The sequence below is a fragment of the Sturnira hondurensis genome, unplaced genomic scaffold (assembly GCF_014824575.4).
Source record: "Sturnira hondurensis isolate 20B ecotype Veracruz unplaced genomic scaffold, ASM1482457v3 Scaffold0004271, whole genome shotgun sequence".
In the NCBI taxonomy this organism is placed as follows: Eukaryota; Metazoa; Chordata; class Mammalia; order Chiroptera; family Phyllostomidae; genus Sturnira; species Sturnira hondurensis.
The window spans coordinates 1,867,640-1,893,029 of record NW_028076902.1 but is presented as its reverse complement, the minus strand read 5'-3'; the positions used below and the strand labels follow the sequence as shown (position 1 = coordinate 1,893,029).

The 25,390-nt window shown below is 39.6% G+C and overlaps 1 protein-coding gene and 1 pseudogene across 5 annotated transcripts in view; both read right to left on the bottom strand.

The window, feature by feature from the left end:
- The window catches only part of FARS2 (phenylalanyl-tRNA synthetase 2, mitochondrial), a 557,835-nt gene that overhangs the window by 476,057 nt on the left and 56,388 nt on the right, over nucleotides 1-25,390 (bottom strand). The window lies entirely within an intron of this gene.
- LOC118986417 (ubiquitin carboxyl-terminal hydrolase isozyme L1-like) lies at nucleotides 19,737-20,710 on the bottom strand (annotated as a pseudogene).

Genomic DNA, 25,390 nt, shown 5'->3' with positions numbered 1-25,390 from the left:
TTTTTATCACACGTTTCCTAGTATTAGAAAACAACATGACCATATCCTTGAAAGAAAGATGGAAGTGGGTCTCAGGACAGGGGCTACCTTAAGCTCCTCTTGTCATGGGAAGAGGGTCTTTTCCTGGGAGCTGCCTGTTGTTTAAACTCACTGTTGAGCCATTTCCTTTCTGTCTGGGGGTTGCTGTGGCTGTATGTCAATTGGTTGTTGGTGGAGGAGGAGCTTCAAGACCTGAGAGGGAATACAGGACACAAATGGATGGACAAATGTTTTTATGGACTGAATTACATATGCGCACTTGTTTCACTCCCTTTGCCTGCTGTGTGGCCATGTGGAGAGATTTCGTGTCCTGTGAGAGTTGTGAGGGAAGTTAGCTTTTCCTGGGAGACAGTGGGTAGATTTTGGCTGTCTGTTAGTGTTGTGTCCCCACGCCGTAAAGGGACTTTTGTGGTGCCACCTTTTTTTTTTCATTTTTTCTGCCTTGCGTGTCTTCACTATTACCCGAAAATTCATTTTTACTTTTGGTGGATTATTTCTATCTTCAAACATGTAACCTCAGCACAATATTTAGATTCTCCATGGTGAAAGAATTATTTGAACAGAAGCAAACTATTTATTTTTAAAAATTCTAAAGATGTATCAGGGAAGATTCCGCTTCTTATTTAGTTTCACATCATATCTTCAGAATAGCAAAATTGTCTGCACTGATTTCTTTGTTTCATTTTTTAAAATTAATGCTTGTACTTACATAATGTAGTTGTTTATTTACAGTATACTTATTTAGAGTATGCTGAAAATGCAATAAAAAAGGAAAATTAAAGAGCCCTTAATTCTCTTTTTATTTTTTTTTTGGGGGGGGGGAATTTGGTTTTTACTACTATATGCTATTTTATTGAATGGTTTTTGCCTTTTTATATCTTCTTATTTCTCAGGATATCAAATCTTATGAATTAGTGCCAAAGTAGCCTGTAGTCACACAATCAGTAATTTCAGTTGTACCTGTAGCTTTTATTCAAAACATCTAAATGAATGGGAAATCATTTGCTCAACAGTAATTGAACACACACTTTGTTGCTACACAATAATTAATATAATAGAAAGTTAGTGCCTGAATTCAGCACCTATTTGTTATCTCACATTTTCCATAGGTGAGAAGTCTAGCTGTAGCTCAAGTGGGATTTTTCTTCAGGATCTTTCAGGGATGAAATTAAGTTGCTAGTCGGACTACATTCTCACCTGGAACTTGGGTTTTTCTTTCAAACTCATGTAGTTTTTGGTATAGTATGTTTTTCAAACTATATTATGGAGGCCTTATGTTTTTAGGGTGAACTAGATAGAAAATACAGTTCTGTGGTTCTGTTCCTGTCCTAGTTGTTTCTTTAGTTTGTTTCTGTTTTTGTTTTAGGTGTGGTTGTTAGTAATTATGAGTTTGCTGTCATTTTACTATACATGATTTTTATCTTCTTTTTCTTAGATAAGTCCCTTTAACATTTCATTTAATAAAGGAAAATAAAAGCTTGGTGAGGATGAACTCCTTTAACTTGACCTTATCTGAGAAGCACTTTAACTGCCCTTCCATTCTAAATGAAAGCTTTGCTGGGTAGAGGAGTCTTGGATGTAGGTCCTTGCCTTTCATGACTTGGAATACTTCTTCCCAGCGCCTTCTTGCCTGCAAGGTCTCTTGAGAAATCAGCTGACAGTCTTACGGGAACTCCTTTGTAAGTGACCGACTCCACACCTCTTGATGCTTCTAGGATTCTCTCCTTCATTTTAATCTTGGCTAATGTAATTATGATATGCCTTGGTGTGTTCCTCCTTGGGTCCACCTTCTTTGGGACTTTCTGAGCTTCCTGGACTTCCTGGAAGTCTGTTTCCTTTGCCAGAATGGGAAAGTTCTCCTTCTTTATTTGTTCAAATAGCTTTTCCACTTGTTGCTCTTCCTCTTCCCACTCTGGTACCCCCATAATTCAGACGTTGGAATGTTTAAAGATGTCCTGGAGGTTCCTAAGCCTCTCCTCATTTTTTTTCAATTCTTGTTTCTTCCTTCTTTTCTGATTGGTTATTTCTTTCTTCCTTCTGGTCCACTCCATTGATTTGAGTCCCAGTTTTCTTCCCACCACTATTGGTTCCCTGTGTGTTTTCCTTCATTTCACTTAACATGGCCTTCATTTTTTTATCTAATTTGAGACCAAATTCAACCAATTCTGTGAGCATCCTGATCACCAGTGCTTTGAACTGTGCATCTGATAGGTTGGCTATCTCTTGTATTTGCTGTGGGACTTTGACGTGTTCTTCTTTGACGTGTTCTTCTGAACACCATTTTTTTTGTCTTGTCTTGCCTGTTATGCATGACGGGTGGAGCCTTAGGTGTTCACTAGTGCAGAGCAACCCAGTGGCTGGGTTGTGACGCTGTATGTGGCAGTGGGGTCCAAGAGGGAACAATGGCACTTGTTCTGCTTTCAGTTGGATTTCAGTCCCTCTGGGCTTCCCCCAAGCAAACTGGGCCTTTCTGGTGCTGATTCGGGTGTGGGTGGGCTTGTGTATGTCCTGAGACCCTGTGGGTCTCTCCAACGAACTCTCCTGTGAGGATGGGTGTTTCTCCTGGCACCTCAACCCCCACAGGTGTCTTCAGTCGGTGTTTTGAGGCTTTACTTCCCGGCGCTGGGACCCTGGGTTGCACAGTCTGTCTTGCTGCCCAGTTTCACCTGGTTTATCTGCCAGTGAATGTGGTACCACCCGGTCAGCCAGCTGCTTTGCATGCTGTGCCCAGCTTCACAATCACTGCCTTGCTCGGTCTGCCCATTGCCACCCTGTGCCTGGGGTCTGCCAGCCACTGCCTGTGTGCCTAGAGTCCGCCCGCGGCGGACTTGCATGCCTGGAGCCACTGCTTTTTTTCCCGTGACCGCTCTCGGCTCAGCTGCATGACTCTGCCTCTCCTACTGGTCTGGATGAATGTGTCTGTTTTATCTCCTTGGTTGTCTGACTTCCATAGAGTTCAATTTTCTGTCAGTTCTGGTTGTTATTTTGTTTCTAAATTTCTAAGTTGTTGTACTTATTTTGGTTGTGGGAGGAGGCACAGTGTGTCTACCTATGCCTTCATATTGGTCAGCAATCCAGATTTGAATTTAATTACAGGAAACCCAGTTGGTATCTGAGAGTTGGAGAACTGGTTAATAAGTTTTCATTTAGTTTCAAAAATGTTACGAGTAAAGCCCTGGCCAGGTTGCCCAGTTGGTTGGAGCACCCTCCAGTACACCAAAAGGTTGTAAGTTCCATCCCCAGTACAAGTGCATGGGGGAGGCAACCAATCAGTCTCTCTCTCACACTAATGTCTCTTCTCTCTCACTCTCTCTCTCTCTCTCTCATCAATAAACACAGCCTAGGGTAACAATTAAAAAAAATTCTTGTGATTAAAAAAACAACTCAAGGCACCTCAGCCACAAAAGGACAATTATAGTCAATCAAGAGACACTGGTAAACTCATACCATATTTCACTCACATTCATAATTTTGAATGATCACTCTAATGTTGAAAAAAATTGAATAAAGTAAAGCATGTGACTAATTTTGGAAACCAGTGTGCTACAGAAACTTAAAAATAATGTACTAGGAAGTCTATTTCATGTAACAAGAGAATTATTCTTCTAACTTACTTATGAGATGGTTGGCAACCACTCAGTTTTTAAAGAAACAATGTTCACTGGAGTGGTCAAAATCTATCAGGCCACTGGATAAATGCAACAGCACTAACCCCAGATTCTACCTATCCAAGAATTTAGCACACCAGAATCTACTCACCACATAAAACAGGACCATTTTGAAAAGGAATGTTCTGACCTTGCAGCTGGGATGGTAGCACTAGAAACTCTCCCCCCTCTAACTTCTCAGACAGGGCACTCCCTCAGATCAAGGCCCAGAGGGGCTCATTTCACCATAGCTGCCCCCACAGCAGAAGTTGGCTGGTGAAGGTTTATAAGATAATATCTGGCAGCAGTAGTGAGGAACAGAAGAGCTCTTTAGCACATAACTGGGTTCATCTATAGTTATTAAACTTCCCTACCGTTGACACTCAGATTCAGAGAACAAAGTTCAAGCCTTAGAGTTGCAGTGAAAAAGGTAGTCCCAAGACGAATGGTTTAGAAGTCATTCTTACTACAAAAGGTTTTCAAACAACTTTATGTGATTTTCTAAATCTTCATCTAAGGTTATGCTTATTGATTTCAGAGACAGAAACATCAACGTGAGAAACATCAATTCATTGCCTCCTGTACGCACCCTGACAAAAGATCAAATCCACACCCCAGGTACTTGCAACATTTTGGTGTACAGGATGTCACTCCAACCAACTGAGCCACCTGACATCATATCATATCATGAAATCCAAAAGAAATAAAATATGAGGTACCGAGACACCTAAAACACACTGTTATCAGTTACACTTCAAAGTCATAAACTTAACATTAATAAAAAGAGGTATATGTAATATATTTCTCAGGTGTGATGCACCATATGGACTGCCTTAGGAAATTGAGGCAGCCACTCCCCATGGTCCTAAAAGAACTCTGGAGACGAGAGCTCAGCCATATCTTAACTCTCACCCAGTTAATTTTTCATAACATGGCATTTTCCATGAACAGACAGACACAAAGATCCTAATATAAAAATGAAACAGTGGTCCTCCTACCTTCATATCATTCATGCTCAAAACCAAAAGAACAGCAGGACTGCTCTGCAAGACCACACAACTATTCTCTTCCAGACCACAGTCGGGGTGGCAGATGAGAGAAGGGAGACTGAGTTGTCTCCTAACATTAAAATAGTTTCCTACCTGACATCAAACTGTATTACAAGGCAACTGTAATCAAAACAGCCTGATACTGGCATAAGAACAGACACACAGACCAACGGAACAGAACAGAGAGCCCAGAAATAAACCCAAGTCTCTACAGTCAATTAATATATGAAAAGGGGGGCAGCAGCATAAAATGGAATAAAAATAGCCTCTTCTTCAACAAATGGTGTTGGGTGAACTGGACACCCACGTGCAAAAAAATGAAACTCGAGCACCAACTTACACCATGCACAAAAGTAAATTTAAGGTGGATAAAAGATTGAAATATAAGTCATGACATCATTGAAGTCCTAAAGGAGAGAACATAGGCAGAAAAATCTCAGATATTTCACATAGCAATATCTTTATTGATACATCCCCTAGAGCAAGGGACATAAAGGAAAGAACAAACAAATGGGATCTCATCAAAATAAAAAGCTTCTACACTGCTAAAAAATAAAACAGCATTAAAATGAAAAGAGAACCAACAATATGGGAAAACATATATGCCAATGACACACTGGACAAGGGTTTGATCTCCAAAATATATAAAGAACTCACGTAACTCCACTCTAAGAAGACAAACAACCCAATTAACAAATGGGCAAAGGACTTGAACAGACACTTCTCCAAGGAGGACATACAGAGGATCCAGAGACATAAGAACACATGCTCATCCTAAGTCCAAAGCCAGACAGAGACACAACAAAGAAAGAAAACTGCAGGCCAATATCACTGATGAACATAGATGCTAAAATCCTCAATAAAATATTGGCAAATCGCATCCAACAATACATCAAAAAGATCATACACCACGACCAAGTGGGATTCATCCCAGAGATGCAAGGATGGTTCATAATCGACAAATCACTAAATGTAATACAGCACATAAACGAAAGCAAAGACAAAAACCACACGATCATGTCAATAGATGTGGAAAAAGCTTTTGATAAGTACAACACCCATTTATGATAAAGGTACTCAGAAAAATGGGAATAGAGGGAGCATTTCTCAATATAATAAACACCATATATGAAAGACCTACAGCCAACATCATACTCAATGGGCAAAAACTAAAAGTTTTTCCACTAAGATCAGGAACAAGACAAGGTTGTCCACTTTCACCACTGCTATTCAATATAGTATTGAAAGTTCTAGCCACAGCGATCAGACAAGAAAAGGAAATAAAAGGCATCCAAATTGGAAAGGAGGAAACAAAACTGGCATTATTGGCAGATGACATGATAGTGTACGTGGAAAATCCTATAGCCTCTACCAAAAAACTGCTGGAACTAATAAGTGAATTTGGCAAAACAGTGGGATACAAAGTCAATATCCAGAAATCAAAGGCATTTTTGTATACCAACAATGAAACAGCAGAAGCAGAAATCAAGGAAAAAATCCCATTCGATATAGCAAAAACAAAAATAAAATATCTGGGAATAAACCTAACCAAGAAGGTAAAAGACCTGTATGCAGAAAACTACACAACACTGAAGAAAGAAATCAAGGAAGACACAAACAAATGGAAAAATATACCGTGTTCATGGACTGGAAAAATTAACATCATCAAAATGTCCATACTGACCAAAGCAATAGACAGATTCAATGCAATACGTATTAAAGTAACAATGGCATATTTCACAGACATAGAACAAACACTTCAAAAATTTATATGGAACCATAAACGACCCCGAATAGCAGCCGCAATTTTGAGAAAGAAGAACAAAGTAGGAAGGATCACAATACCTGATATCAAACTGTATTACAAGGCCACTGTAATCAAAACAGCCTGGTACTGGCATAAAAACAGGCACATAGACCAATGCAATAGAACAGAGAGCCCAGAAATAAACACAAATCTCTACAGTCAATTAATATTCGACAAAGGGGGCAGTAACATGAAATGGAGTAATAATAGCCTCTTCAACAAATGGTGTTGGGAGAACTGGACAGCTACATGCAAAAAAAATGAAACTCGAGCACCAACTTACACCATACACCAAAATAAATTCAAAGTGGATAAAAGACTTAAATATAAGCCTGGAAACCATTAAAGCCCTAGAGGAGAGCATTGGCAGGAAAATCTCAGATACTCCACGCAGCAATGTTTTTACTGATATGCCCCCTAGAGCAAGGGACATAAAGGGAAGAATAAACAAATGGGATCTCATCAAAATTAAAAGTTTCTGCATGGCCAAGGAAAACAGTGTCAAGATAAGATAAAAAGAGAAGCAACAGTTTGGGAAAAGGTATTTGCCAATGATACCTCAGACAAAGGTTTAATCTCCAAAATATACAAAGAACTCACAGGACTCCACTCAAAGAAAACGAGTAACCCAATTAAAAAATGGGCAAAGGACTTGAACAGACACTTCTGCAAGGAGGACATACAGAGGATCCAGAGACACATGAAAAGATGCTCAATATCACTAGCTATCAGAGAGATGCAAATTAAAACCTCAATGAGATACCACTTTACACCAGTCAGAATGGCTATCATAAACAAAGAAACAAACAACAAGTGCTGGAAAGGTTGTGGGGAAAAGGGGACTCTAGTTCACTGTTGGTGGGATTGCAGACTGGTACAACCACTATGGAAAAGAGTATGGAATTTTCTAAGAAAACTAAAAATGAATGTGCCTTTTCACCCTGCAATTCCACTGTTAGGAGTATATCCTAAGAACCCTGAAACACCAATCCAAAAGAACCTATGCACTCCGATGTTCATAGCAGCACAATTTACGATAGCCAAGAGTTGGAAGCAACCTAGATGCCAATCAATAAATGACTGGATCAAAAAACTATGGTACATTTACACAATGGAATTCTATGCTGCAGAAAGGAAGAAGGAGCGCCTACCCTTTGCAACATCATGGATGGAACTGGAAAGCATTATGCTGAGCAAAATAAGCCAGGCGATGAAAGACAAATACCATATGATATCACCATTAACAGGAATCTAAACAACAAAAAAAACAAGCAAGCAAAATATGACCAAATACACTCAAATACGGAACAGGCTGGCAGGGACCAGAGGGGAGAGGGGAGAGAATCACGGGGGAAAAGGGGATGGACTCACATGAACAAGAATAAAGGACACATGGACAATAATTAAGGTGGGGGAAGAAATAGGAGGGAGGTGGGGAGCACTGTGGGGGTGGGGCAGGGCTGGGAATATAAGACAGAAGACTGTACTTGAACAAGAATTAAATTAAAAAAAAAAAAGAACAACAGCTCAAAGCCCCAGAACCAATACTTGTAAGCGACTAAGAGATAGCCAACCTATTATATGTACAGTTCAAAACACTGGTGATCAGGATGCTCACAGAACTGGTTGATTTTAGTCACAAATTAGAGGAACATATGAAGGCTAAGCTAAATGAAATGAAGGGAAATGCACACGAAACCTATAGTGATGGAAAGGAAACTGAGACTCAAATCAAGGGAGTGGACCAGAAGGAAGAAAGAAACAACCAATCAGAAAAGAAGGAAGAAACAAGAATTCAAAAAAATGAGCAGAGGCTTAGGAACCTCCAGGACATCTTTAAACGTTCCAACATCCGAATTACAGGGGTATCAGAAGGGGAAGAGGAACAGCCACGAGTGGAGAACTTAACTTGAAGAAATAATAAGGGAGAACTTCCCCAATCTGGCAAAGGAAACAGACTTCCAAGAAGCCCAGGAAGCTCAGAGAGTCCCAAAGAAGGAACAAACCAAGGAACATCATAATTACACTAGCCAAGATTAAAATGAAGGAGAGAATCCTAGAAGCAGCAAGAGATAAGGAGACAGTCACCTACTAGGGACTTCCCATCAGACTCTCAGGTGATTTCTCAAAAGAGACCTTCCAGGCAAGGAGGGGCTGGAAAGAAGTTTTCCAAGGCATGAAATACAAAGACCTACAGCCAAGATTGCTCTATCCAGCAAAGCTTTCATTTAGAATGGAAGGGCATATAAAGTGCTTCTCATATAAGGTCAAGTTCAAGAAGTTCATCATCACCAAGCCCTTATTATATGAAATGTTAAAAGGACTTATATAAGAAAGAGATGATGAAAAATATGAACAGTGAAAGGACAGCAAACTCACAGTTATTAACAACCACACCTAAAACAAAACCAAACTAAGAAGACATCTAGATCAGGAGTGGAACCACAGAAATGGAGACCACATGGTGGGTTAACAACAGGGGAGTGGGAGGAAAAGAAGGGGGAAGAAGGTACAGAAAATAAGTAGCATAGATGGTAGGTAGAAAATAGATGGGGGGGGCAAGAATAGTATGGGAAATATAGAATCTAAAGAACTTGTGACACATGGACATAAACTAAAGTGGGGAGGGGTGTGCAGGGTAGAGGGGAATGAAGGGGGGGATGGGACAACTGGAATGGCATAATCAATAAAATATATTTAAAAAAATAAAAAAACAAAAAAACAAAAAAAGAAGAGATGCTCAATATTGCTAGCTATCAGAGAGATGCAAATTAAAACCACAATGAGATACCACCTCACACCACTGAGAATGGCCATCATAAACAAAGCAACAAACAACAAGCATTGGAGAGGTTGCGGAGAAAAGGGGACCCTTAGTGCATTGTTGCTGGGATTACAGACTGGTACAGCCACTATGGAAAACAGTATGGAATTTCCTCAAAAAACTAAAAACAGAACTGCCTTTTCACTCAGCAATTCCACTGCTATGATTATACCCTAGAAACCCTGAAACACCAATGGAAAAGAACCTATGCATCCTAATGCTCATAGTAGCACAATTTACAATAGCCAAGTGCTAGAAACAACCTAGGTGCCCATCAGTAAATGAGTGGATCAAAAAACTGTGGTACATTTACACAGTGGAATACTACACAGCAGAAAGAAAGAAGGAGCTCCTACCCTTTGCAACAGCATGGATGGAAATGGAAAGCATTATGTTGAGCAAAATAAGCCAGGCAGTGAAAGACAAATACCATATGATCTCACCTTTAACAGGAACCTAATCAACAAAATGAAAAAGGAAGCAAAATATAACCAAAGACCCTGAAATTGAGAACAGGCTCACAGCGACCAGGGGCAAAGTGGAGGGGATTTCAGCAGAAAAGGGTGAAGGTATTGCAGGAACAATTATATAGGACACATGGACAATAACGGGGTGGGGGGAGGGTGGTGGAAACAAGGGAGGGAGGTAGGGAGAGGTGAGGGGAAAAGGCAGAAAACTGTTCTTGAACATCAATAAAGAAAATAAAAATAAAAATAAAATAAAAAATCTAATTTCGGATTAAAAACTAAGATCCAGTTAGGCTAAGTTCCTGGAGTAAACATGAGAATTCAATGGCAGAACTTAGACTAAGTGGGAAAAATAAAGAGAGTGACAGGTTTACCTCTATAATTTCGTTTCTTCTCCTTACTCATATTCTACTTTTCCATAGAGTGTTTTGTATGTTCTTTTCTGCCCATGACCTAATATTGTAAAAAAACATAAAAGTTTGAAAGATTAAAAAAATATGTTCCTACGTATTTTCCTAAAAATGTGACAGGTAGACTCTTCCCAATTCCTTTTCTTATTTTGGAGGGAGGAAGTTCTTTAATGCTGTCCTATACTGAAATCTAGTGTAGAGGGATGTCTGATTTAACATTAACAAATATAAAAGATAAACATTAAGATATTTTTAAATCTATTAAGTTCAGTATTTTAAGGTAATCTGCAAAAAGTAACATGAATTTCAAGGACTCTCCTACTATTTAAGAACAGATCTATTCTATCCCATGCCTGATCTCTGAAGAGGATAAAATTTTGCAAAATTCTACGAAATGTCAGCTGTATAAACCAGGAGTCAGTATGTTATTTCTTTTTTTTAATAGTTTGTTTTTACTGTATTTTTCCATTACCATTTATTCCCCTTATACCCTCTTCTACCTTCATGCACCCGCTTGTCCACATGATCACCACACTGCTGTCCATGTCCATGAGTCCTTTTTTACTCGATCCCTCCATCCTCCAACCCCTGCTCCCTCAGCTATCATCCTGGTCTCTATCTATGAGTCTGTCTCTATTTTGCTTGTTAGTTTGGTTTGTTCATTAGATTCCACATAGGAGAGAAATCATATGGTATTTGTCTTTCTCTGGCTGACTTACTTCACTTAGCCAATGAAATAATGTTCTCCAGCTCCATCCATGCTGTTGCAAAGGATAAAATTTTGTCTTATGCCTGAATAGTATTACATTGTGTAAATGTACCATAGTTGTTTTATCCACTCATCTACTGATGGACACCTGAGTTGCTTCCAAAATTTGTCTATTGTAAATCACACAACCCAGAATAATATCACTGTCCCAAGGGACCCGACACAAGGTGAAAGGCAGTGCAGGTGTAGCTGTCTGCTTCCTGCTGACTTTCTATTTTCTCAGGTAAGGCAGCTTGTGGCCTCATCAGTCCCAGCGTAAAGGGTCAAGAAGAAAAATAGGGAAAGGTCAGCTCAGTGCTGCAGCACGCAGCGATGCAGGGTGTAACTGCAGACCCTCTGGGCTGTCTTCACAATCCACAGTGGACCTTTTCTGTGTGTGCTCTTCATCAACTCCCTTCACACACTGCCTAGATTTTGGATTAAATAACAGAAAAAAAGTGTGCATTAGCATGTTGCCTACTAAATAATACACAGTAAAGAAATGTTAGTTGCTGTACTAAATGATCCTGGATCACAATCCTTTGGAGTTTGTCCGGTTGCATAAGGGTAAGATAGGAGGTGACTGTCATGGCAAAAACAAACAAAGTGTGTGTATAATCTAAATTGTAAAAATATATAGGTAACATTCACATTGTACCTGTGAATGTTCCCCAATAGTAGGTGAGAAGTCACCTCACCAGTTTCTCCCTGACATTGACTGTTGAGTTTTTGTCAATTCTGCCAATTAATGCTTAAAAATGTATGTTTTTTACTCATTTGTTTTAAATATTTGTAATATTTAAAATGTTTTCATATTTTTATTAAACCTTTGTAATTTTTCCCTTAAACTTTCTGGCAATTCTTGACTTTACTACTGGAGTGACCATTGTTTTCTAACAATTTCATCCATCACATATATTGCATGTCAAAATTATCTGGTCAATTGCATGTCATCCTTTCTTATGATGCCTGATAAGAAAAATAATCATTGACTAAATTTATCACTAAGCAAAATTGCACTTTCCTAAACAGTAGACAATTTTTTTCATGGCTACACTGAAAATACATGCAAAATATTTCTGATACTTGTGACTCAGAAACCTGCCGCTTGAGCTGGAGGAAGATTGTACACCCTACCAGAAATGCTCACGTCTCCTGCTCTTCAGCAACTGGGTGATACTTACATCCCTGAGGCTTGGGGGCCAGACACAGGTGAAACTGGCCCCTGCACAGGGAGGCAGTCAAAGAAGCAGGGACCACCCCAGTCCCTGCTTATAGCTGGACAGCAGAGAAGCAGCACTTAGCATACTCGTTAGGTGTACACAGCATCAGGGAGCAAAAAATTAGTAATGCATCATCACTTTGGCAATTTCCTTAGCTGAATATTCAAGCTGGAAAAAGATCTGCCTCAAGTGCTATGGCATGCAGTATTCAGCAATTTCTCTTCCCTTTGACAGAGGAGAAAAAATTTAAAACATCTACAAAAGCTGCCCACTTACAAAAGGATGAAATATCAAAAAGGATTAATATGCCATGTATCTATGGGGTAACCAAGCAACATAGAAATATTATTTTTAATCTAAAAAGACTAACCAAAATTATAAGGAACACTTAAAAGTGAAAGCCATATTTGATAAAGTGTCAAATTGCTTAAGCTCTGCATCTGTGAGCTACATAGAAGTACAAGGAACCAGATGTTTGCCAGTGCTTGCTAACAAACTCCTTCCTGCTGCAAGATAGCATGTTTCTCAACATGACAATCTAAGGAGGCAGGGAAGGGACAAAGGAAATATGTGATCTGTTCTCCGTGGAGAGCCTATCTGACTCTCCTTCCATGGAACACAGAACTCTTAGTGCACATCTTTCTAGAATAGGGATTATACCTCAGGGGCTCAAGCCAAGCCTAGAAAGGCTAGATTTCATCATTTCATCACGGCTTTACAATAAACAGCTACAACTTCTCAAACGCTGTTTGTAAATAGTTAATTATATACCTGGTTTGGGTCCCTGAATGTGTGCTTTTAATATGTTGGTAAATGGAAATTCATGTCACAAAAATTTTTCAAAGGCTCCTTTACCGACATGTTCAAAATACAAGAAACAGAAGAACTAAGAAAGGGAAGGGAAGATGGTTCAGAGGTGGTAGGATCCATAGTATCACATAAGAGCAGAAAGAAACTGTAACAAACACTTTGGTAAAAAATGAGTCTCTTCCCTGCAATTACCCCTAAAAAGAGTGGTGATCAGCAGGTAAGGGTGGGAAGTGGAGTAGAATCAAGTATACACTAATTGGTGAAGAGAATAAACCACAGAAGAAAAATGCCAACCAGTTTCAAGCAGGAAACATGTAAGTTCATTATCCTCGCTCCTTTCCCAGCCCCTGTACAATAGGGGCTGCTATCACTGCAGAACGAGTCAGCCATGCAAAGTCCTTGGTGAGACCAGCTTCCTGCCAGCTATTACCTAAGGCCCAGCAGTAACGAGACCTTCACGGGCTTGGTCATTCCACTCTGTCCTCCCAGCCAGCTGACCCAAAACCCTGATTACAATTCTGGATGACAGCTGCTCTCAATCCTACATATTCATAACATAAGAGAAACTCATAATGAAAAGTCTGTAAGAAAAGCATAAGTCACTACTTGTGTAACTTTGGGTATAAGGAAAGCTGTAGGAAAACTTTTGTGCATCTCTTAAATCATGATGTAAAAATAACCCTGTCTTTAAAAGGCCAAGCCTTGATATCTCTATCGAGCAAAGAAGGGTAGCCCAAGATGTCAAGAAAGACATGCAACATTATCCTGTCTGTTAGAACTATGTCAGTTTAAATGATCCAGTAGGTCTTTAAAATAAGTAATAGAACATAAAGAAAGAAAAACTTTCTTGAGAGAAAAATACTGCAGATTAGAGGGAAAACTTCTAGAATTTTCGGATTTTACAAAAAATTATTTGCCATATTCTATCCTTATGGTTTTATCATCAGTACCTCCATAATAAATACTTTTTTCTCCCTGAAAATGCACATATGCTTTAAGAAAAAAAAAAAGAAATCCCACCCAGAAATAGAATTATTGATGTCATAAGCTAATAAAAGTAATAACATTACAGTGGCTTCCAAGATAAAAGTTTTCAAATAAAACAGTAATTTTTGGTAGGTATTAGAGAAGATGGGACCCATCACCTATAAACTAGTAGAAATAATCCACAACAATCCAGATTTTGATTAATAACACAGGAGTTTAGTCAGATGAAGAGGAATACAGACATAAAAATCAAACTCCCATCATTATCTCTGGAGGAATTTCTAAAACTCTCCCTGTGGACACAAGTTTTTGTCTTCAAAAAGAACAAACAAAAACCAAACCAGCCAAAACAAACAGCAGTCAGAGAACGATGAATCCGGCCTGGGCAGACACTGAGAGGAATTCAGGGCCCAAGTCACATCTGCAGGGGCCCCAGGGAAGGCGGGCTTTCACCAGGACCACCCTGTCCCACTCAGCAGGAAGAGCCCTCAGTGACGTGCAGCTTGCTTCTCCACCTCATCAAAACCAAAACGAAACTACTAAGAAATAATATGTTAAAACTTAAGTTCATTATTTAAAGCATGCAAAGCATCTTGTTGTAACTTCAACAATGGAAAAACAGACCTATCTGCTGCCTGGCAAAACCAGGAGGACTGTTTCACAAGAACATGCTCTATGCTTCACAGTCTCATCACCAAGGAGATTGTGTTCAGCCAACTTTCCTAGAGCATATAAAATAGAGATTATACTCTACACTTCTATCACCCCCTTTTAAGAGTGCAGTGTTAATGCAATTACTTTATAATTCTTTGGAACAATTTCAATGATAAAATTTTATTAAATTAAAAGAACACATGATTTATTTCACCACATTCCCATTAGATATTTAGATCACTTTCCGTGTAAATTTACACTTATTTCCATGATTATCTGATGGACATTTGTTTGGTCCATTAGACTGCAAACCCCGTGTTTGTTTTGGGTCACCATTCTCCCTCTATAGTGGTGCTGGAACCGTACCAGGTAGACTGCAGCATCTGGTGAGTGAGTGAGGAGACTACCCCTGGATTCTTGGCTCAGATCAGCCTCACCCACAGAACATTCCTACTTCACCTCAGCTCTTCTATTTTTCTATCATTCTATAGTTCTACTTTTGTAAGCCCCTTGCAGAGAAAAGAGAAAAGTGCTATTTTCTGAGCAATGTTAGGTGCTGACCACTGTGCTAGTCATATTCAAGAAGAAAGTCTAAGCCAAAAAGGGTTGCACCTCAGCCTAAAGGACATGCCAAAAACTTACCACAAAATTTTCAATCCAGGGGCCTTCCAGAGGTCTTCAGTGGCCTCACAAGGAATCTGACTCTCGTAAAAGTTCAATTCCCACTCTAAATGTCATCTCTGGTCCCTATGCCCGGGGATGGTCTGAGAAAACATAAGTACACAGCACACTGAGGCTCAAAGGATATGCAATGGTGCCTGCTCACTGGGCAGAGAGATGTGAGCCACTAGCTCAGGAGTGGTGCACTAGAGTTCTAAATAGCTGTGATTTTATCAAAGGGGGGTGGGGGGAGGGCAACAGCAGAACTTTGTGACATCACATGCAAAGCAGGAAAAATGTAAAGGAGAAATCCATGAATGTTAAGTCATTAGTCCATTCCGGAGAAAGGAGTAGAAAATAGGATTCTGAGACTTTCTTGACTTGGGATCACACTGTACTTGTTCTCGTAGGTACCTTCCCAAAATAAAGATATTGTGCTACCACCAACCCCTCAAATTGGAAGTCAGAAAGTGAGGTGTGAATTATCATTCATTCAGCTCAATAAAGGCCTCTATTTTCTTCTATCTTAAATGATACTTTGAAAACTAATAAATTACTAAGATTTTTATTTCACATATGAAAAACAGGAAAAAAAACGAAAAACTCAATACCAAGGTTTATTTTAAAATATTCTAAGACATTTACTTTCCTGAGAGGCCATAAGAAGATGAAAAAAGTATCCTGGCCAAAAACTAGCACCAAGACACCAGACAGGGGAGACAAGACAACCTGGACCCCACAGCCCAGCCTAGCTGCCACGTAAAGTCACTGTATGAGTAAAGCCAACACTAAGTGTAACAAAAGGACTACCCAATCAAGAATTATGGGAAATGATAAATTATTGTTTAAATTCTCCTGAAAAGCAAAAGGCATTTACTTTCCTTCACACCATGTATTTTTAGTAGCTATATTTTTTGTGACGTGATTCACATCTTTAAGCAGCTGAACAAGCATCTAATTACACTGCATTAATGATTACAGGAAAATGCTACAACACTTCCTACAACACATCTCTAATGACTTCCTAAGGATAAGACATTGTGTGTGAAGGATTTAGGGACAGAAGAGGAGAGGGAAAGGTGATGACTGGAGGTCCAACATCCAACCAGATTTACTTTAGAGACAGGATAATTTTCCAAAGTGAAGTTATTTATATGATAGATCTCTATATGGATGAAAAATGATTCTGGAGTATATACTAAACACAGAAGACATCTACCTAATAGGGATGAAGTAGATATAACAAAACTTAGCACAAAATTTTGCCCTCTCTGCAATGCTCTCACCTCACCAACCTTGCACTGTCCTAACTTTGTCTCCTTCAAGGCATAGAGGCCAGGGATCCATTTTGAGAGGGAAATATAAATGCATACAAGAACATCAAACCTCAACACTCCCACACTCCCACTCCATCTCTACTCATACTATTTCCTTCCCTGTCCAAGTCCCACCCTAAACGCTCCTGTCCAAGTCCCACCCTAAAGGCGACTTTTACAAATTGCAAGAACACATCAAGCCCAATGCATGAACCCACATTTTTATACAATATTTTAAACAAACATCAACACCATGAAAAATGCAAATCACAAAGCTTACTAAAATTAACACTAATATCAGGAGAATAATGGGACAATGGTCATTTTGTACAGGTACCCAAGAACAAGAGAAATCTATTATTTTTCTTCCCTTTGGGACCCAAGAGTAGGTCAGATCCTCTCTGTAAGACCAGCCCTTACCAATAACTGTCATTTCAGATACAGATGAGAGATGACTACAACAGTAGCTTTCAGTTAAAAAAATTTTTAACACGCTTCCTTTGACACCAAAAACTTGAATTCTTAAAAAGCACAGTTTTCTTTCACCGCCTAGCTCATTTCACTTAGCATAATGCTCTCCAGATGAGCTCATCTATAAGTGGAACCTAATCAACAAAACAAACAAGCAAGCAAAATACAACCAGAGACACTGAAATTAAAAACAAACTGAAAGTAAACAAAGGGGAGGTAGGAAGTGATAATGAGGGGAAAAGAGGGAAGGGTTTTCAGGAACATGTATTAAGGACACATGGACAAAACCAAAGGGGGTAGGATCAAGGGTGGGAAGTGGGAACAGCTGGGGTGGGGGGGAGTGGTAGGACGAAAGTGGAGGCAACTGTACTTGAACAACAATAAATATAAATAAATAAGTAAAACACTGAAATATTTGAAGGGAAAAAAAAGCACAATTTTCTCAAGATTCGAGAGACCAAAATCAATTTCCCAACCTGTCCTACCCAATAAACATTTTTACTTTCTTTCAACCATTATTCCATCTATTAAAATGGCTCTTGACTTTAATATCCATGCCAGTCTCTGTACTGCTTTAAGAGGTCAGAAGAAAGCAAAGAAGTGAGAGAAGGAAGGAGCAAAATGTTTTCAAGCCATAGAATAAACCTGACACTTTGTAGAGCTAAAAGCTTACAATACTCAGTTCAGAAAATAGCAGCAATGGGTTAAACTGAAGGTCAGTCAACTGGTCAACTGCTTTCACTCTCCATTTGTGGATCTTTACATCATCAATGCATCTGCAGCTGCCTTCCTCCAGCCTGCCTCTAGCTGTGCTGACCTCTAGGAGAAAAGCATGTCCAAATCTGTAACACCATGGAGGCCAACTTGCATATTAGAAGGCCTACAAGACCCCATCTTTCGGGCTAAATAAAGTTCCATATACTCTTAGTATGTCCAGCACTCTGAAAAGCTTCACTGTTTTTTCACAAATGCCGTGTAAATTTGTACTCAGGACCAACTATGCCTGTTTGTGCAGAGAAGATGTAAAGGACTGGAGACAAATTAAATCACAAGAGGCGCTTAAAAGTAGTACACTAAATAGTTGGTTGTCTCATCTCTCATATGACTGAATTATTCATTTAAGAGATACAGTAAAATCAATCTCAAAAGGTCACCAAAAACCAGCGTACTAGAGGCCAGAGTCCTGGACGCAGGGAGGCCACAGAGCATGAGTGTTGAAGCTTAGGACTCAAGCTCTGCCACTCACCAGGTCCATGATGTCAACAAGCTATTTAACTTCCCTCGGCATTAATTTCCCAATCTACTAAATGGGCATTTGTGGCTAAAATACACTGGAGTGGTATAGAAAGTCTCTCGACAATAGTAAATGCTACTGTTATTTGTTGGTGTTACCATCATTGTTATGCAGTATGCTCAAGGAAGTGACAGTCCTACATTCTCTAAAACAAATATACATTTGAACTATTCAAATTAATAATTCCCTCCCATAATCTATCATTAAAAGCAACTCAAAAAATAAGATGAAATGCTTCCCCATTAAAATTTTTTCTTTGATATTTGTATAAAATCAACTCCCCTACCCATGAACACAGAAGAAAAGAGGGAGAAGAGCAGGGGAGCAGAGAAATGCTCCAGTTCAGTCGAAGTTTCACCAGGTGCAGGTAGAGGGGCTGGCCTCTCCTCTTACTGCCCACGGACTCCCGGCAATCCCATAAACTCACCTTTCAGTTATTTTGGTCATAATGCTTTGAATGTCATGGAGGTACCACAGAGTTTCTCAATTAAATCCCATGGAAAGAACCCCACAGCAATTTGCACTCCATCCTCCACCAGACAAAGTCCTCTGAGCTGGCTAGGCCTTTCACATACCACATACAGCTAAGGGAAGCTGGACCCACCTGAGGCTCCAGCACCACTGCTGGTACAGTGGGTGCATGGGAAGACTACTGGGCCTCTATGGAGGCTGTGCTTGGGTAATAGCCTTTGTCTCCAGGCCAGGTAAGGGATTTACAATCACTTTGCTGTCCTGCTGGCCTTCCACCCTGACCTCTGGTCCTCATGCCAGTGATCTTCTGTGTTAGAGAACAAAGAAAACGTGGGAATGGCAATATGCCACAACTGGGGTTGACAGAGACCTTAGGCTCAGTGTGACAGGACGGGCGAAGACTGCAATGTTGGTGGGATCAGTTGCAGGCCGGGAATTCATGATGATGGTGTAGACCTCCAGCTGGGGTGCTTGTAGCCCTGAAGCCAAAAGGAGGTCATTCCTAATGTTCACGCTTCAGGGCATTAATGAGTCATGGTTCTCTTCCAACTTAGAGCCCTTGCACAGGATTCACTCAGTTTGCCAATGGTCCCGAGACTAAGAGTGGCTAGCCAGCTGAGAGGGGGCACGGGTGCTAGGTGCTGAACATGCCACCAATAACTTACGGAAAAAAATCCAGAAGTCCATTTATTTCTTATCAGTAAAAAATCTTTTTTCTTACCATAAATAGAAAGTTTTTATTCCTTTAAAGAACAAATCATTTAAACCAAATCAAAGGCCTTAACTTAATAGACATAAACCAAAGTAACAGTTTAAAGCATTCGATATTGAGGCACATGACATATAACAGGGGAAATGCTTCACTATCTTAAGCTTAAAACAAACTTTGCTCCATTAACAGCTAACTTCTGCTAGCACTTGGGTATAGCTGAGGGTCACAGTGTACCTGCAGAACTGAAGAACAGCTGTGTTCTACAAGTACTAAAGCATTTTAGACTACATTGGTAGGAATATATTTGACAGTGAAGGGAAGAGGGGGAAAAACCTCACTCCCCTCCCACAGGGCATTTGACAGCCCTGCAGAGACCCACAGCAGAAAAGCAGACTTCCCCTTGTTCAGGCTTAGTGAATTCTCTATAGATGCTGGCAATGTCTGCAGTTGTGAGTCCTCTGCACCAGTGCCCAGAAAAGGCATTCGTCCATCAAGTTCATAGAAGTGGCCATCAACACTGTTGAACAGCATAAATGAAAGTTCATTTTGTCATCTACCTGACATTGGCCTTCCTGTGTCAAGGTGTCGTGGGCTGCCTGAATGGCCGAATTCTTTTGGAAGCATTTTTCTGTCTTCAGGGGACAACTTCTCCATTTCTGAAAACTGTTTCAGGACTAACCCTCTTCAAATTCGTTTGTCCTGTTTACTGGCCATTGCGTGTGTAAGTCTGATGGCAACACAGGAGTTCCCAATGGTCTGCTCCATGAAGTACATTTTAGGACTGATTTTTTGTCTGTTCAGCTTTTTGATCCATTTTTTCCTGAAGTTCTCGTGCTGGACCTCCTCCTGCAGCCCCACCACATTCATGAAGTGCCACTGGCCAGCAACCCCCACAAAGGCCGCCATGTCATTCATTTGTTAATGCCCCTCAGTTTTAGGTGTAACTCCACAAACCACAGGAGAAACTACAACCCAGAAATGATGAAAAACCTCTTCCTTTCCTTATGTAAATCTAAGTTTCTGACCCATATCATTTCCCTTCTCCCTGAAAAACTTCTTTTAATATTTCGTGCCAGGCTGACTGATATACTAGTGACAAATTCCCTCAACTTTTATGGATCTAAGAAGGATAATTTTGCTGAATACAAAATTCTAAGTTGACTAGATTTTTTTTTTCTTTGCTTACATGGTTTCTGAAGAAAAGTCTGATGTAATTCTTATCCTTGTGCCTTCATAGGTATGGTGTTTATTTCCTCTGGCTTTCTTCAAGTTTTTCTCTTTATCTTTAATTTCCTGCAGTTTAGTATCATATATCAATGTTTAGATGTTTTGCAACTTACCTGCGGATTGTTACCTACCTGAATTTGTGGTTTGAGGTCTGTCATCAAACTTCTTGGCCATTGCTACTTCAAATATTTCTTTTCCTTTCTTTGTTTCTTTTCCTTTTAGTATTTCCATTACCTATATATGATATCTTTTGTAATTGTCCTACAGTTCTTATTCTATTCTGGTTTTGTCATTCTTTTTCCCCTTTGCTTTTCAGTTTGGGAAATTTCTACTGACGTATTTGCAGGCTCACAAAATGTTTCCTTGGCTCAGTTCAGTCTACTGATAAGCGGAAAGGCATTATTCACTTCTGTTACAGTTGTTTTTTTTATTTCTAGCATTCACTTTTGATTCTTTCCACAGTTTCCATCCCTCTGCTTGAATCCATCTGCTTTTGCATTCTGCCCACTTTTGACATGAGAGCCCTTAGCATAATCATATTTTAATTGCCCAGTCTGATACTTCAAAGATCCCTATCATATTTGATTCTAGTTCTGATGCTTCATTTGTCTCTTTAAATTGTGTTTTGCCACCCTGGTTGATATGGCCCTGAGCACTGGCCTGAGCACTGGAGTGCCAATGGACTGAGCACTGGCCTGCAAAGCGGGGTGGACACTCCATCTGTTCCCAGTAGAGGCACCTGCCTGGGCTGCAAGCCAGGTGCCTCTCTCTCTCTCTCTCTCTCTCTCTCTCTCCCTCTACCTCCTCTTTCTAAAAAATCAAAAAAAATTTTTTTAGTTGTGTTTTGCCTTTCAGCATGTCCTGTAATTTTTTGTTGTTGTTGAAAGCCAGACACGATGTACTGTGTAAAGGGAACTTAAATAAGCCTTTAGTGTGAGGTTTTATGTTTATCTAATTAAAAGATAGGCTGTGTTTACTGTTTGCTGCAATTGTGGGTGTCAGAAGCTAAACTTTCCTCTAGTATCCTTGTTTATATCTTCCCTGTTGCCTTTGGCTCTCCCTTTAATAGGGTCAGAGCCTTGAAGTTCTTTGAGTTATACTTCCTTGTCATAATCCAGGAGCCTGATTAATATGGTGGTAAGATGTTAGGGGAGAAGAAGCCCTCCACGGTGCTACAATTAGGTCCCAGTCTTTTAGTGAGACTAGGCCCCTGGGCACCTGGACTGTGACTTTCACAGGTGTGTCTTGGCTTTCTTTCTCCTGGTTAGATGAGACCAAAAGTCTAAAGGGAGTTTGAATTGGGTATTTCTCATTCCAAGTCAGTTAGATTCTGATAAAAGCTTAACAAGTCTGTTAAGCTTCGGTAAATTAATCTAAGGGAAGGCTTTTGTTAAGGAGAACAAAATGCTTTAGATATACTTTAAAATGTTTACTTTTCTCCTCCCACTGCCAGAAAAAGGAGAGGATTTTTCTGAGGCTGTGGAGGGACTACTGGAAGCAAAATTCATGAAAGCATAAAAGCTCTTCCAATCCCTCCCCCATACTGGGCCCTGGTTGTTTTAAATTCTCAAGCTTATGCACACCAAGCCTCCAGGAATTTATCAACTACAACTTAACTATTCCTACCAATCCTGGTAGTGTGTATGGGGGTCCCGGGGGAGAGGTTCTGCTCCTGACTTCTGCTTCTGGTAAACTGTGATTCTTGGTACCTACTTCTCTCGCCATTTCATAGTGCAACAGTTTGCCCTGTGAACTCAGTTCTCTTATGTATCTAGAAAGAGTTGTTGATTGTCAGCTTGTTGAGCTTATTTTCTTACTAAGAAGACAGAGTGTAAAAACTTCCAAGCTCTTTAAATGGTGTCCTGTTAAATACTTTGGTTTATTAATGTATTATTTTGATAGCTTTATAGTCCTATTTATAATGTTCTAACCATCAAGTGTTTTTCTTATAGCATGCAATCTGAAGGAACTATTTACACACAGGAACAAATACACTCAGCACATAGAAATGTTTAGAGAAGTAGCTAATCTGTCCTATAGTGCCACTCACCATAGATAAATCTTGAGTTGTACCTCTAGCTGTTTCGATTACAATGATCTTTTCTTTATAAGTAATTTTTAAAACCAGATGTCAGCTGACACAAATACGGCTCCATTAGTCCATTACAACTGCCAGTTAAGCATCTGGATATCCACCAGCACCCCTCTCCATAATTAAGCCCTAACAAGATGACAAAATAAGCAACAAAAGTATATGTTGCTTTACTTCTCATTCACTACTCATTTGTTGATGCCACACAAGCTGGCAGGAGGGAAATGATTTCATTTAAATAAAGCAGTCTCCTATATGATCTTTTATCATGGTCATGTGCCTCTGAACATGCATTTATAACCAGCCCAGCACAACTGTGTTCAGTATTCTGGTGCCCTCTGTTCCCCTCTCCTCCAAAAATCAATGTAAGCTTTAGAAAGAAAACAAATTCTTTTCAAGATAATACAAGAAACATCCCCTAAAAATGGTATTTATAAAAAATTGTGTATTTACTCTTACATGTTTAAACTTCAGTCACCTTCATAGTACTCTCCATTTGATGCAACACACCTATTGAGACTTTTTCCCACTACTCAAGAGTTTTTGAACTCATTGATTTTGATGCCTTTTTTAATTTTACCTCTTCTACACTGGCAAAACATTTCCCTTTAAGTACTTTTTTATCTGGGGAAACAAAAAAAAGTCACTCTGGGAGAAATCAGGTGAATAGGGAAGGCGGGGCATGGGGGTCTTCCCTTTTTTGGTCAAAAACTGAACACTCAGCACAGTGTGAGCAGGTGTGCTTATAAATCACACATCACAACACAGGTAAACACATAAAAAGCCCCTTCAAAAAAATTTCACTGAGTCTGAATGCAGCTTCTCATAACAATGCCAGCTGGTGTGCTGATACAGAAAGGTTCCCAGGACATTCCCCTAGTGGCAGAAGCCTGTACTACAAGAGGCCTGATCTACAGAAGATAATTCTGTTTTGGGGGGGCCTCCCTCACATGTCGCAAACAGTAGATCTTGATGCTTTGGGAAATACATGTTGTTGTTGTTATTTTTAATTTATTTTTTCCTTTTTTAAAACTGTTGTTCAATTACAACTGTCCCCATTTTCCCCCCATTACTCTTCCCTGCCCTACCCACCCCCAAACTCCCACATTCCCTCCCTCCACCCCGTTGTCTTTGTCCATGGGTCCTTTATACAAGCTCCTTCATGACCCTTCCCCTAATTTCCCCCATCACCCTTAACCCCTCCCCTCTGGTCAGTCAGTTTGGTCTTTATTTCCATGTCTCTGGTTCTATTTTATTCGCTTGTTTGTTTGGTTACTTAGGTTTGTTGCTGGTATGCTATTCTTTCTTTGAAAAATAGCGGAGGGATATTACTCCTCTGCAAATTATTATCTTTCAGATTATGAGTTGTTGTTTTTTTCAGGTTGTATTTGATAATTTCTCTTTGCTCCGCTACCTCACCATCAAATGAAATTCACATCTACCTCTCTGATTTTTGGCTTCAAAACTTACTCATTTAGCCAGATAAATCTATAGTGAATTTCATTACATATAATTTGTGACTCTAGAATCACATTCATGTCAGCAAATCAAAATATCACAGAGTTTGATTCCACTAAGCAGGTGCAGGGTGCAAGGAAAGGGATGGGACAGCTTTCCACAGAAGTTACAATGGGGAATGGTAAAACAGTGCACGATGTAAAAGATTCTCTTTGTCTTACAATATCTAGCATCATGTGAGGGAAGAGGGGCGTAATACTTACTAATGCTTAAATCCTTGTCCAAGATTATATACTACCCCGGTAGGCTGTTCCTTATTCCAAAAATATTATTCCTGAAAGTCAAGTCATTCAAACAAACATGGAAACCTTTACATTACAAAAGATTCATAAAGCACATTTTTCACATAGCCATGAAGTCTTTATAAAATCATCATCAATGAATTATCTCCACCCAAAATTTTTCTGCTTTGTCCTTTAAGAGTTTTGTATGTTGGATTTTCTTAAAATAGAATACAACTTTACTTTTGTTACATAGATTGTATTTCTTTCCCCCAAATCTCCAGATTGCTATATAAAATTTGCCTCACAAATTCTCCAAAGACTTTTCAAATGAAAGTAATATAAACTCTCAATTATATGAAAAGTAATGAAAACTGTATTTCCCCAACTACTACTCCTTCTTGACAAAAGGGAGCTGAAGCTCTTGAGATGCCACTGAGCCACTGACAAGCCATCAGCCACCAGGACTCCCATGGATCACAAGTATGGGAAGAATCCCCTAGAGTAGATCTCTTATGGAAATGAGATATACAAGTTGATTAATCCTTAGAGTGAAAAAACCATGCAATTAAACTGAAGAGGAACAAGATACAAGCTCCACCTTAGGTGAAATCAGACTACAGGCAGTTCACCAAATGAGGTCATTGCTTACAAAGTACTGATGAACTTCCTCAGCTATTTCTTAGAAGGAGAAACCATCAGGACTGGTGATCCCAGCTGAAAAACAGAAACAACCCACCCCA